This window comes from Vulpes vulpes, chromosome 4, assembly GCF_048418805.1.
Source record: "Vulpes vulpes isolate BD-2025 chromosome 4, VulVul3, whole genome shotgun sequence".
Lineage (NCBI taxonomy): Eukaryota > Metazoa > Chordata > Mammalia > Carnivora > Canidae > Vulpes > Vulpes vulpes.
In genome coordinates, this window is record NC_132783.1 from 45,738,695 (window position 1) to 45,753,344 (window position 14,650).

The 14,650-nt window shown below is 34.9% G+C and overlaps 1 protein-coding gene and 1 pseudogene across 1 annotated transcript in view; both read left to right on the plus strand.

Annotated features, from left to right (window-relative positions):
- STPG2 (sperm tail PG-rich repeat containing 2) overlaps nucleotides 1–14,650 on the plus strand; it is a 537,574-nt gene that overhangs the window by 514,505 nt on the left and 8,419 nt on the right. The window lies entirely within an intron of this gene.
- LOC112932662 (protein SET-like) lies at nucleotides 8,706–9,570 on the plus strand (annotated as a pseudogene).

Consider the following 14,650-nt stretch of genomic DNA (forward strand, 5'->3'; position numbering starts at 1 on the left):
TATTTAGGTATCTGAGAGAAGAAAAAAGCACAGACAGAAAGAAGACCGATTTCTTAGGAGCTTCCATTCTAGATGACATCAATTTCAGCAATCTATTCAATGAAATTCTCATTTCCAGAGAGCACAGAGATCACTATAGTTTTTCATTTTTCCCTGATGGCCATCAGAAAATAAAAGAGAGTGTTTACCTTTGATTAATCAAAACAAATTTGGTGGTATGTAAGCATGAATTTTTAAACCCAAAGAAATCATGTTTCATTGTTGCTTTCAAATATTAATAAAACTAAATACACAAGTTTGTCACTGTAACAAATTTTTTTAAAGTAAACCCTATGACCAATGTGGGGCTCAAACTCGCTACCCTGAGATCAAGCGTTGCTTGCTCTACCTACTAAGCCAGCCAGGTGCTCCTCACTGTCAAAAATTGTTAAAGAAATCATTAAATTGGGAAAAAGTTATTTGGCAGAAATATTTTATGAGCTAACTAATTTCTTAAAATTTTATAAATACTTATCTAGATATAGTGGCTTTTCTTTTAGTTTATACTATTTATACAAGACATTAGTGAAAGGCTATTAAAGTAGAATTTGATCACAGGATTAGTCTTTAAGAGAATATATGGTAAAATCATTTAAATATCCTGTGTGTCTTTTTCCTATCACCTTACTTTCTTCTTTTAGTGAGAACATGTTTATTCTCTGTACTTTGCAGTATTCCAGATAGATGCCTTACCAAGTTAGAGAATACATTTGTACTACAGTACACAAAGTTCTACCTTTAAAAAAAAATTACAAGGCAGTTTCAATAACTCCATCAGCCATATTCCTATTTAAACTTTTATTTAGTATAGAGTTCCTGGCAGTGTTCACAGTTTAATTATTTTGCATTAATCTACTCTGAGTTTGCATTTATTTCCTGAACAAGTCACCAAAACAGTCTAAATTTTTTAACCTATTTACCAGCATTCTCATTACCTTTTTTCTCCAATTCCATTTTTAATGTTCAATTAATAGACTGGTCTCCTTTCAATAGATTTTAAAAGTCACCTTATTATTAATGTGTTTTATGGTTCATATAACATGAATACTATATGAGTGTAAGATGAATTCTTAATCTCATTATACATGTAATTTATTTTAAAGTTGAAAACTTCTTTTAGTGAATCATCTATCTAGTAATTCTTTTCTATTTTTGTCATTAGTAAATGAGCGATGATGCTTTTGGAATTCTTTTTCTATACAAAAAAAGAAGAGTACTTGATAATAGCATATGTAACTAAGAATTTGTGTGCTTTTATGCAATTTATAATGCTTCATATTCTTTTAATCATACAATTTTTAATATTTTAATTTTAAAAATGGAAAATTTCTTAATAGTTGCCATTAAAACCAAAAATGTTTATATTGGAAGAGTCTGAATATATTCAGTGACTCTGGCTTATAATTTCCACCTGTAATAATGTCAAAGCAATGTCTGTTTAAGGCTTCCCTGTAAGATAGGGTTAAATTCAGTGGCTATGCAATTCTTATGACCTTTTTCAGATACTGGAGATAACTTAGTCATTTTCCATTTCTCAGCTATAATATTTCTTTTGAATGTTGTGAACTTTTAAAAAATGTCACTAAAATGTTAACTATTTTTTTTCTTCACACATTTGTGGGTTTTGACTATACCAGCATGGGTGCTAAAAAGTCTATTGCAAATATCTTTAACAAACTCTATAACTACTTCTCAACTTATAGGTAATCCTATTTCACACTTGAATGCATGATTTATGGCATTGAATAATCTATGATCTAGTCTTCCAAAAGGACATGAGAAAAGATCACTAGTTTCCTTTTTTATTCATTATTATTTATTTTAGCAGCTCATTTTTATTCTAACATTTTTACTATGGTGTTTATATACTTTTTGGATGATTTCGTGAAACTCTAAGAGGCTGTGAAAAATGTAACCATAAAAGTAGTCGAAGAACCCTATAAAAGACAAATGTGATAGACTCATCCATCTCAAAAGTAAAAACTTTTGTATGAAAAGTAAATACACACATTTAAAACCTTCAAAAGAAACAAAAATATTATTAGCAAATACAACAGCTAACTAGCAGATATGGATCATTTAATATATGCCTAGCTGTCTGCCTAAGAACTGCTCATTCCCCTCAATGGAAAAGGAAACCAGGTCCCTATCCCCATTCATAAAACTATTAAGAGGAAGTGCTTAGTTTTAAATCTAGAATGTATAGCTCAAGAGAACATGCTCTTAACCTCCCCACTTAGAGTTAAAAGAAATATAAAATGGTTTCCATTATACATGAAGAAGTTCTGAATATGCCACCCCAAAATATGCCGCTTTGGCATTTTGACAATTTTGAGTTAAAGGCACTTGAAAAATGGCAAATAGAAGAAAAACACTCAGACTTCCTTCTTCTTTTATAAAAGCAGGAGATGAAATTCCCATGTGAAAGATGTTCTCCCTGTACCAAAAGGAAAGTAACATTCTCATCATGAAAGACAAGAAGTTGAGACTAAAAGAATACTATACAAACAGACCTTATTAAAAGGGTTCTTACCTTCCTTGAGCCTCTGCACATACTTTAATTGCTTTTCCATGAGTGCCTCTCTGTTTCACCTAATTTAAAAGCCTATAGGTTTCTCCATTTTGAGGGTCTTCACTTCTTATGAAGGCACCCGTGTCATGCAAAACTTGTATTAAATAAATTTATATGCTTTTCCCCTGTTAATCAGTTTTAAGTCAATTTAATTCTAAAGTCCAGCTAAAAAGAATTGCAATTGGGCAAAGGTAAAATTTAGATGTTTCTATACTAGTAATTCAAAGCAAAATCATTAAACAATTGGATGACCCTACAATTAGCAAACATTTTTTTTTTTTTGAAAGATACACAATGACAGAAGCACATGATGAAAAAAGCAGTATGAATCAGGCCTCTGAAAAAGTTCAAAATATGGTTTCCTCTGGCTCAGTAATTCTGTATCTAATTATCTATCTTAAAAGAGAAAAACTGACAACAATATAGATTGCATATATTAAATAAACATTGAAGTAAAATATTGCCTAATCTCAGTGGCATATTATGCAGCCCTAAACTATGTTTTTGAACCATTTCAATAGCCTTACGGTATTTGCATTGTATAATCAGTGTAACCACTGCTACAAAGCATAAAAACAAGAAAGCAACTATAGCAGCAGCAACAAATCCCATAAAGGGATGATCCCATAAAGCTCGATGATTAGGGAACAAGTTGATATTTCAAAACTAAACTGATGTACATGAATCCCAACTTCTATCAATTATACAAACATAATTACTGTACGAACTCATGAAAGTTTCAACCCTAGATATAGGCTCTCTGACTTTGGGGCTGGAGGTTGGGTATAGCTGAGTATTTAATAGGAGAAATATAAATCATAGGCCTCCCATTAAATCATAGATGTGGGCCCACTTTTCATTAACTTTTGGTATAATAATAAATAGATATACATAATTATTTTAAAACCTTGTGTCTTATACAACCTAGAACCTTGTAAAAGCAAACACAAAACTTTTCTGTTGGATTTTTTTTTTAAGATTTTATTTATTTATTCATGACAGTCACAGAGAGAGAGGCAGAGACACAGGGAGAGGGAGAAGCAGGCTCCATGCAGGAAGCCAATGTGGGACTCGATTCCAGGACTCCAGGATCACGCCCTGGGCCAAAGGCAGGCGCTAAACCTCTGGGCCACCAGGGCTCCCCTTATTTTCAGTTTTGAACAGATTTTTCTTCCTTAACTTCTGATAATTAGTTAACAACATAACATTACAAACCACTATGAGGGGGAGTAAACAAATGTAAACAACAGTAGAATTAACAAACTCAAGAATAGTATATAATAAAAAATTTGGGGCAGCCCCGGTGGCTTAGCGGTTTAGCTCCGCCTTCAGCCGAGGGAGTGATCCTGGAGACCCGGAATCGAGTCCCATGACAGGCTCCCTGAGCAGATCCTGCCTCTCCCTCTGCCTGTCCCTCTGTGTGGTGTGTGTGTGTGTGTGTGTGTGTGTGTGTGTGTGATGAATAAATAAATAAATAAAATCTTAAAATAAATAAAAATAAATTAAAAATTTGATGAGAGACTATAAAATACGCATGAATAGTATAATTTAATAAAACCCAGAATGAAAAATATGGAAAGCACGCATACACAAAGATTTCAAATATTTTTGAAATACCAATGGACTTCTGGTTTCAGCTGTATAACATGTAAAACATGGTAATCATCACACCTGTCTTTACTACAAGAAAAAGCTGAAGAGTGAAAATCACTGGCTTTTCTTAGACTCATCTGAAAATAGAAGTTGTGAGGATAGCCACCACTCTAAAATCTGAAGGGACAGGCATATTCAGAGAGAGATAGCACCTGAGGTTTACTAACCTGGAGCAGAAGTGACTGGAGCCATAAACTGGGGGGAATACTTCTGTGATAAGTGCAAAAAATTACTGGAGGCGGAGTGTGGACTAACCTGAGAGTAAGAAAGTCCTCGGGGATGCAGCTCAAGGGGGCCCGACACTTTCGTGAGCTTTCTCTCCAATTACTTCACCACCAGGTTCTTCATGTGAAGATCTAGTAAGATCCCTTTAGAAATCTAGCAAGGAGAGTAACCATTGTGAAACCAGAGTAACCAGAGTTTTTTCCATACTAAATGTCTACTCACCAGGAACAAGACCTCACCTGATGCAACTCTGAAACATTAGCATAGCTGAAGAAAACTGAGGCACAGAAAAAAATGAGGGTAAAACAGTGAGTGTGTTAAGAGGGCTATAGTTACTACAGGGTTATCGAGTGGACATAAATGTGACCTTTTATGACTACTGATAATACCTGTGTGATGATGCATTTATTCCTTGCAAATATTCTCTGAAATAATTCTGTTATAGCAGCTTCATATGTAAATGCTGAATTTTGAAAGAAACCAAGATTCATTCAGTAGATAAATGGAGAAAGAAACTGTGATACATCTACGTAATGGAATAGTATTTACAACAAAAATGAATGAGCTATGAAGTTGCATGAAGACATGACTACTAAATATAATGTGATATTCTAGATGGGATTCTAGAACAGAAAAGGTATATTAGGTAAAAATCAAGGAAGCTGAAATGCGGTCTTTAGTAAATGATGCAGCAATATTTGTTCATTAATTGTAACAAATATGTTGATGTAAGATATATGCAATAGGGAAAAGTAGGTGTGGGGTATATGGGAAGTCTGGCAACTTTTCTGTAAATTTTAAATTATCCTTAAATAAAGTGTTTATTGAATGTTAATAAAATTTCTGGAATTTATATATGCACAAATACATAAATTCATTTAAGTAAAAGATTATACTGGTTGGACACAACTAAGGAATGAATGGGGCAATAATAAATATGAGGAATCAGAATACAATTCAAAGAGATAAAGAGATGGAAAATATTTTTGAAAACTTCTTGAAAAAATAGAGGATGTTCCAGAAAAACAACTGTAACAAGAATAAAATTTGAAAATTAAAATGTGCCACATTTGCAAATAGAAAAAAGGTGAAAAGATGTGTGATCATCTCAATAGACTCAGAAAAAATTGATAAAATTCAGGCCCATGTATATGTTGTAAACTCTTAATAAATTAAGAAATAAAGTAAGCTTCCTTAATCAAATAAAGAATATATTTTTAAAAAGCCATAATTAATGATGAACTATTGAAAGCTGTCCATCTATAGGAAAGACTTTTCCTCTACCCTCTTATATTTTTGCTGGGGCCTGTGAATTAAACTGACAAAAGACAGATTAATAGGATAAAAATCATACACATTTTATTTGATGTTAATATTTCTATGTGACATGGGGGGTTTCATGGAAGGAAATGAATACCCCAAAGAAGGGATTCTTATATATCATTTTAACAAAGAGTGATAAATCATGAAGATATGACAAGACAAAGGAAAAGGAGCTTTGGGCTAGGGACAGTAAATCGTGGGAAAGTGACTAGGAAATATATTGAGAAAACTAATGGAAGATAAGGTTATTTCAGTAAGGTTTGTTTGTACAGATTCATTTCTATCACTGATGGTGGGGATGTGCCTCTCTTCCTGGAACAGGGAGGGTACCTTTCTCATAAGAAATTTATAACCTGGATTTAAGTATAAAGGAGGAAGACAGAGAGGCCTGGCTGCATCTCCTGTTTCTAATCAATATGCCAAAGAGACATATTTTGGGGTTGTGTGTTCTGATCCCCCATTTATAACCACTGTTATAACCAATGCTATCAAAAAAAAAAATAACCAATGCTATCTAACCTAGTACTGGAAGTCTTTGTCAATACAATAAGGGACAGAATAAAAAAGAAATTAAGAGTACAAATAACTAGAAGAAATAAAACTGCAATCACTTGCAAATAATGTATTATGCATTTTAAAGGTCCAAAATTATCTACAGATAAGCCACACTAATCAATAAATAATTTAGGAAAGTTAGTGAATAAATATAGATCATACTATAGATATCAATTACAGAAAACAACATTTTAAAAAATTATTTATTTATCCATGAAAGACATGGAGAGAAAGAGGTAGAGACATAGGCAGAGGGAGAAGCAGGCTCCATGCAGGGAGCCCAATGTGGGACTCCATCCCAGGCCCCAAGGATCACACCCTGAGCCGAAGGCAGATGCTTAAGCACTGAGCCACTCAAGCGTCGCAGAAAATAATTTTAATCACAATTTCAGGGACATCAAAACATTTAGGATACCATAAAAATAGATATAATGAAAGATGGACAAGATCTTTAAACAGATAACTATAAAAATGTTATTGGGAAAAACTTGGAATGACTCAAATAAATTGAAAAATATGTTTACAAAGTCTAAATATTTTGAGTATATAAGTTTTCTCCCAATTGACCTTTAAGATCAATGTTATTAAAAAAATCAATGTTATTCTAGTTTAAAAATCTCAATAGTTTGCATGTGTAGAAACTGATATGCTGACTTCAAAATTTACATGAAAATTGCTAGCCAAAGCAATTATGAATAAGAGCTTAGCTAGAGGATTTATATACCAAGTATCAAATTTACAAAAGCCACTATAGGTAAGGATGTGTGGAAAATTAAAGAAACAAATGAAAAAGAAGGGCACATCTTACATGTAGACACTTCATATGATAATGTAGTACAGTGGGAAAAGTTGGTCTTATCATAAAAGATTGCTCATTCAATTGGCTTCCCATATGGGAAGAAAGGTCTGATGTCCTGCATCACATATAAGATCTATTTAGAACTTCTATTGATTAAAAGATATCACTAAAAGAATGAAAAGGCATGTTACAGAGAAGAGAAGAGGAAAGATGCTTGCAACACAAACATCTGGAAAGGAACTTTTACAATACATGAAAAAAGAGGCAGATAACCCAATTTAAAATGGCCACAGTAACTTCTTGCAAGATACATCCACGGAGGCAAGAGAAACAAAAGCAAAAATGAACTATTGGGACTTCATCAAGATAAGTAGCTTTTGCACAGCAAAGGATACAGTCAACAAAACTAAAAGACAACCTACAGAATGGGAGAAGATATTTGCAAATGATGTATCAGATAAAGGGCTAGTTTCCAAGATCTAAAAAGAACTTATTAAACTCAACACCAAAGAAACAAACAATCCAATCATGAAATGGGCAAAAGACATGAAGAGAAATCTCACAGAGGAAGACACAGACATGGCCAACAGGCACATGAGGAAATGCTCTGCATACTTGCCATCAGGGAAATACAAATCAAAACCACAATGAGATACCACCTCACACCAGTGAGAATGGGGAAAATTAACAAGGCAGGAAACCACAAATGTTGGAGAGGATGTGGAGAAAGGGGAACCCTCCTGCACTGTTGGTGGGAATGTGAACTGGTGCAGCCACTCTGGAAAACTGTGTGGAGGTTCCTCAAAGAGTTAAAAGTAGATCTGCCCTACGACCCAGCAATTGCACTGCTGGGGATTTACCCCAAAGATACAGATGCAATGAAACACCGGGACACCTACACCCCGATATTTATAGCAGCAATGTCCACAATAGCCAAACTGTGGAAGGAGCCTTGGTGTCCATCGAAAGATGAATGGATAAAGAAGATGTGGTCTATGTATACAATGGAATATTACTCAGCCATTAGAAATGATGAATACCCACCATTTGCTTTGACGTGGATGGAACTGGAGGGTATTATGCTGAGTGAAATAAGTTAATCGGGGAAGGACAAACATTAAATGGTCTCATTCATTTGGGAAATATAAAAAATAGTGAAAGGGAATAAAGGGGAAAGGAGAAAAAATGAGTGGGAAATATCAGGGAGGGAGACAGAACATGAGAGACACTGGGTGTTATTCTATATGTTGGCAAATTGAACACCAATAAAAAATAAATTTATTTAAAAAATGGACAAAAGACTTGAACAGGCACATATTTATAGAGGACATACAAATGTTCATAAACAGATGAACAAGTACTCAATTACACCATAAGTGATAACCAAATTAAAATTCCAGTATTATACAGCCCATTGGCATGGATACAGTGGGAGAAAAATTATGTCTTGGAAACTACATGATGAAAAATGAAACTTTCAAATCAGAGCTTCTTCCAGATATGCCTCTCTCTCTTGGTTTTGTGGAGCTTCCTCACTGAATGGCCCCCAAAGGCCAATCTTTGCTCCCATCTCAAATGAAGAAACCGAGACTGCCTCCTGCCCCCAAGCTAGAGGAGATGTCGACCTCTCAGCACCTGTCCATGGGAAAAAAAGAATAGCAAGAAGCAATTGGGCATGTTGATGAAATACAAAATGAAATAGGTAGACTTAATAAATGAACAGTAAGGAGATTTTGAAAGAAGAATGAACATAACAAACTCCGCCAACCATTTTTCAGAAGTTTGGAATTGATCGCCAAAACCCCCAATTTTGGGGGTAACAACATTTGTCAACCATCCACAAGTGTCTATACTGCTTGGGGAGGAGGATGAGGAGGTACTGCATTATCTGTCAAGAGTTGAAGTGACAGAATTTGAGGATATTAAACCAGGTTACAAAATAAATTTTTATTTTGATGAAAACCCTTACTTCAAAAATAAAGTTTTCTCCAAAGGATTTCATTGAATGAGAGTGGTGATTCATCTTCAAAGTCCTCTGAAATCAAATGGAAATCTGGAAAGGACTTAACGAAACTTTCAAGTCAAATGTAGCTTGAAGCCAGCAGGAGGAGACAGCATTAGGGACCAGAGAGCTTCTTCCCCTGATTTACTGACCACTCTGATGCAGGTGCAGGTGAGTTAGGAGAGGTCATCAAAGATGGTGTTTGGCCAAATCCATTACAGTACTGCTTGGTTCCTGATATGGATGATGGAGAAGGAGAAGAAGGTGCTGCTGCTGCTGCTGCTGCTGAAGAAGAATGATTGGAAGATATTTGATGAAGAAGAAGATGAGGATGAAGGTGAAGAAGATGAAGATGATGATGAGGGGGAGGAAGGACAGGAAGATGAAGAAGAAGCTGACTAATGGAACACTGATGGATTCCAACCTTTCTTTTTAAATTTTCTCCAGTCCCTGGGAGCAAGTTACGTCTCTCTCTCTCTCTCTCTCTCTCTCTCTCTCTCTCCTCCTCTTGTGTTCTATGCCCCTGTTTTTTGAAATTTCTTTTCTCTCCTTTTATAACATAGTTCTCAGGAAATACCTTGAGCAGAATACAGTGGGAAAAAAATCTTTTTATTCCAAATTCATTTTTATCCTTTCTGTCTCAACAAAAACTTGATGGCATACACCACTGTGCTCTGTGGGAAAAAAGAAAAACCTTCAGCTCCCTTAGCTCTGTTGCAAGTGGGAAGGCGCTAGGCCCCTGTGTAGTGGTGCACAGAATTCTAGCTTTTTTCCTTCTTTCTCTGTATGATGGGTTCAGAGATTATGCTGTGCCTCTACGTGAATATAGACAATTAATGTTTACCAACATTTATCTGTCTACTTTCTCTTGTTTAAAAAAAGGAAAAAAAAATAAAAATGGCGTTATAGAAGTTCAGCAAAGGGTGGATTTGAGATGTTTGAGTGGGTTAAGTGGGCATTTTGACAACATGGTTTCTCCTTTGGCATGTTTAATTGTGATGTTTAATGGACATCCTTGCAGTTTAAAATGACACTTTTAAGATAAAACTCTCTCCTAATGATTACAAGCCCTGCCACGCGATGGAAGAATCAGCAAAATCTGTAGGATCTTATTTGGAACTGACATTCTCTATTGTAATTTAGTTCCTGTTTATTTTTAAATTTTCTTTTTGTTTCACTGAAGAAGAAAGATGGTGCTCAGTCTTACATGTTAAAAGTGTACAAGTTGTTTTGTTACAATAAAACTAATGGGTACACAAAGGATTTGATGCTTTTCTCTCAGAACAGATATATTTAGTATGATTTTCCGAGTTTGATTTGTATAACGTATTGTCAAACTTTGTCACCCTGACTCCGTATTTTTTGATACGCTTTTTGCAGTGTGATCTCGGGGCTGTGTGGACTGAGAAAGGGATCTGAATCAGTGTATTAATGTCTCCAAAGCTGGGAGCCATTGTGGGTATAATTTGCCATCAGGTTCTGAAGTCTCCATCAATTGGGATACCAGACTGCTCAAAACTCAGTTCTGATTATGTTGTGCCCTTGATTTGTGTCTCAAATTGGCATTTTTAAAAAATAGGCCCTTATTTACCTGTATATAATAATAGTGCCTGCTGCCACCGTCGGACAGACCTAGTAGTCTAATGCCAAGTTACACAGAAGCAGTTACTGGCATGTCTTCATTGGTACTATGAAATGTGGCCGAGAAGACAGACGTTCAGAGTAAGAAGTCTGTATTGGTGGTTAGAAACTCAGGAGTACTTTTGTCTCAAAGTACTATTTAGCAGATGGCTCTCAAATGAGGCCTGTCTGTGTGAATCCGGGTGAGATGGCAGGTTCTGATCTGCTAAATGGCATTGTACATAGTATATCATTTTGGGAAGCTACCTAATGCATAAGCCTTTTAATGCTGTAAATTAGAGAAGCTAAAATTAAATGCCACTTAGCTTTTTCAGGGATGAATTAATGGACAGCCTGGTCAAATTCAAAGCTTTTTTGATGTAGAAAACTTTATAAATGGAATTATTCTATCAATAGGCAAAGTGTAATGAAAACCTGTCTAGATAGATAGTATGTAATTTCTGCACCAGTCTTGTTTAGTAATACATCACTGTATACCGGTCAGGAATCTTCCTCCAAAAAAGGAACATAAAGATTAAACAAAGAAAGAAAGATGAAACTTTCATATAATTTGAAAACTATTTGGTAGATTCCGTAAAACTAAAAGCACAGATAGATTATGATGCAGTAGTTACTCTCCTAGGTATATAACAGAAATGTATACATATGTGTACCAAATGGCATATGTGATGATGGATAGTGGCACTATTTATAATTACTAAAATCTGGAAAAAACCTATAAATGGCCATCAGAAATAAAGTGGATAAAATATATATTATGGTACATTTATCAAATGAAATGCAGAAAAGAATCAGAGTGAATGTTATATACAATCACATTGATCCATATCACAAGCATAATGTTGAATGAATGAAGCCAGACACAGAAGAGGATAATCTATGCGATTCCCTTTATGTAAAGTTTAAAATCAGGCAAAAATGATCAAATACAGAAGTCTTAGAAGTCAGGATACTTGTGACTTGCAGGTTATGAAGTGGGTATGGAGAATTATGATTGGGTGGGGGCATATAGAATCCTCTGGAAGACTGATAATGTTTGATTTTTTGATCTGGGTGCTGTTTGCACAACAATGTTCACTTTTTGAAGATTCATTATTATGCTTATTTGTGTATTCTCTATGCTTTAAAAAAGCATCTACTTAAATACATAAATAATATTTAAGAAGATTAAACACGTTTAATATGAGTTCCAGAAAAAGGAAATAAAGAAAATGTAGAAAAGATACACAAATCATCTCAGCTGAGAATTTTGCAGAAATGAATGAGGACCTGAAGTCCTCAGATTTTTATTTTATTTTAAATTTTTAGAAATATTTTATTTATTCATAAGAGACACAGAGAGAGAGAGAGAGAGAGAGAGAGAGAGAGAGAGGCAGAGACATAGGCAGAGGGAGAAGCAGGCTCCCTGCAGGGAGCCGAATGTGGGACTCGATTCTGGGACTCCAGGATCAGGCCCTGGGCTGAAGGCAGCACTAAGAGCCCCCAGGGCTGCCCAAGTCCTCAGAATTTTAAAACAAACAAACCTCTCAGATTTCTGGGTCAGGCAAAGCTGTACATATTAAAGGATAAAACAGACAAAAACTATTTCTACTAAGCTAGATTAAAAATAAAGCAAGATACAAAGTATATGATATACAAGTTTAATAGGCAGAGAAAGAAGATAAAGAGGCTGTGAAATAATGGGTTTGGGGAGCAATGCTGAAATCCTAAATGGGGTTCCTTACTCAAGTTAGAGACGTCAGATATACAGATGCAGGTAGGTGGGTAGATGTGGTGGATGGGTTGACAAAAGAGAAGAAAGTAAGGCTAATTCTTGGTAGTTAATGTGTAATTCAGTTACCTATTACCCAATTGTGAAGTGCTTTGCCATTGTGTTTTATATTTAGAATGTAGAATGACTATATACATCTATTTGTTAAACTATATCATTCATACTCTCCCTCTTTCTCTGTCTCTCGGGTCACTGTCTCTCTCACTCCTCTCTTCCCTGTCCCCCTCCTCCGCCTCTTTACGCACTTAGTGAATGAGACACAATGTTGCTTTCATCCTCATTCTCTAATTATTTGAAAGATAAAAATATCAAAGGACCATACTTTTTAACAAGACGGACAGACAATAGAAATAACAAACTCCTCTCCCGTACTCGTAAGGGTGTCGGATGGAGTTAATGTAAATAGACTCAATGGTTAGGAGGCAGGGCCCAACCATCCTAATAATATAGATTTATAAATCTCTAGGAGAAAGGTAAATCTGAGGCTGTCTAACATTAAAGCTGATATTGTTTAAAAGAGGCATCCTTTGAGGCACGTAGCAGAAGATTGAGTAGAGGACAGAAGACTTCTGATTCCAGGGGAAGAGGAATTGTAAATAGAATATTACCAAAAGGACAGTTGAAAACTTGAAATCATAGAAAAGAGTATGTTTTGAGTTTAAAATTTGTTTCAATGAGTATTTTGAAAAAATTCCAAATAGTTTTTAGCACATTGCATCATTTGTGCTTAGTTTCTGTCTTTTTGTCTGTCTCTCTTACACATTCATTCTCATGAATGTATATACATATATTTACACATTGTTATTAGTATTATTGTGGAAATTATATGTGTGTAACCATTTGAATTTACCAGATTTCACAATCTTTCACCTTTAAATACTTCAGCATGAACCTTCTGGCAGCAAAGGTAGTCTCTTACTTAACAACAACACAATGACCAAATCCTGGAAATTTTACATTGCTACAATATCATTACCTATAATAGAACCCTTATTCTAATTTTTCTTTTTTTTTTTTTTTTTTTAGTTTTATTTATTTATGATAGTCACAGAGAGAGAGAGAGAGGCAGAGACACAGGCAGAGGGAGAAGCAGGCTCCATGCACCGGGAGCCTGACGTGGGATTCGATCCCGGGTCTCCAGGATCGCGCCCTGGGCCAAAGGCAGGCGCCAAACCGCTGCGCCACCCAGGGATCCCTAAACATTTTTTTTTTTTTTTTAGTTTTATTTATTTATGATAGTTATTCTAATTTTTCTATATCCATGGTCATCTGTTGTCTTTAATTACCATGTTCACCTAGTCTCCTTTAATCTATAATAATTCCTCAGTCTTTCTGGACATTGACCTTTTTGAAGCTATTCAGTAGACTTTGTTTCAATACTTGCTTATTCTTTCTTCTATATGCATACTTATAATCACTATCACAAAAGTTATCAGGTCATTGTCCTCTTATCCTTCACTGGCAGGGAACAGTGTAACACATTTCGTTTTTAATATCTCACTGTGAGTTGGAAAGATGTCAACACCCCAGGAAAAATATATGAGTTGCTATCTTACCAAACATAAAAATAAAATAATGACTCAGTGAGACTAAAATGTCTTAAGCAATGCATTTTACTTCACATAATGAATATATGCCACATTAGTTATAATTTCTTGATACCTATGGACATGGCAAGTTAGAATATAGCCATTTTAACTTTTATTTCATTATGAGTTTGAGAAAGAAAACACAGCTTTTAACATTGTATTGACTTTATCTCGATTATAATTCAAATTTCAAACACATTCATCATAATTTCAATGAAATGGCATATATAAATTGTCCTTTAGCTCAGATTAATTTTAAAATCAGCTTTGCAAACCACAGAACACAGAATGTAAAAGTCTAAGTGGACATTAGGTGACTCTTGGCTGCAGACAAGTAGTTTCAGATACTTTTGTATTCTGAAAGCTACAATCTGAACATGATTTCAATGCAGATCAAATACACTTAAGAGCCATCTCATATTCATTCTAACTTCAGGTAGCAAATGCTTGGAATACTAAATAACTGTTTTCATTTCTATAT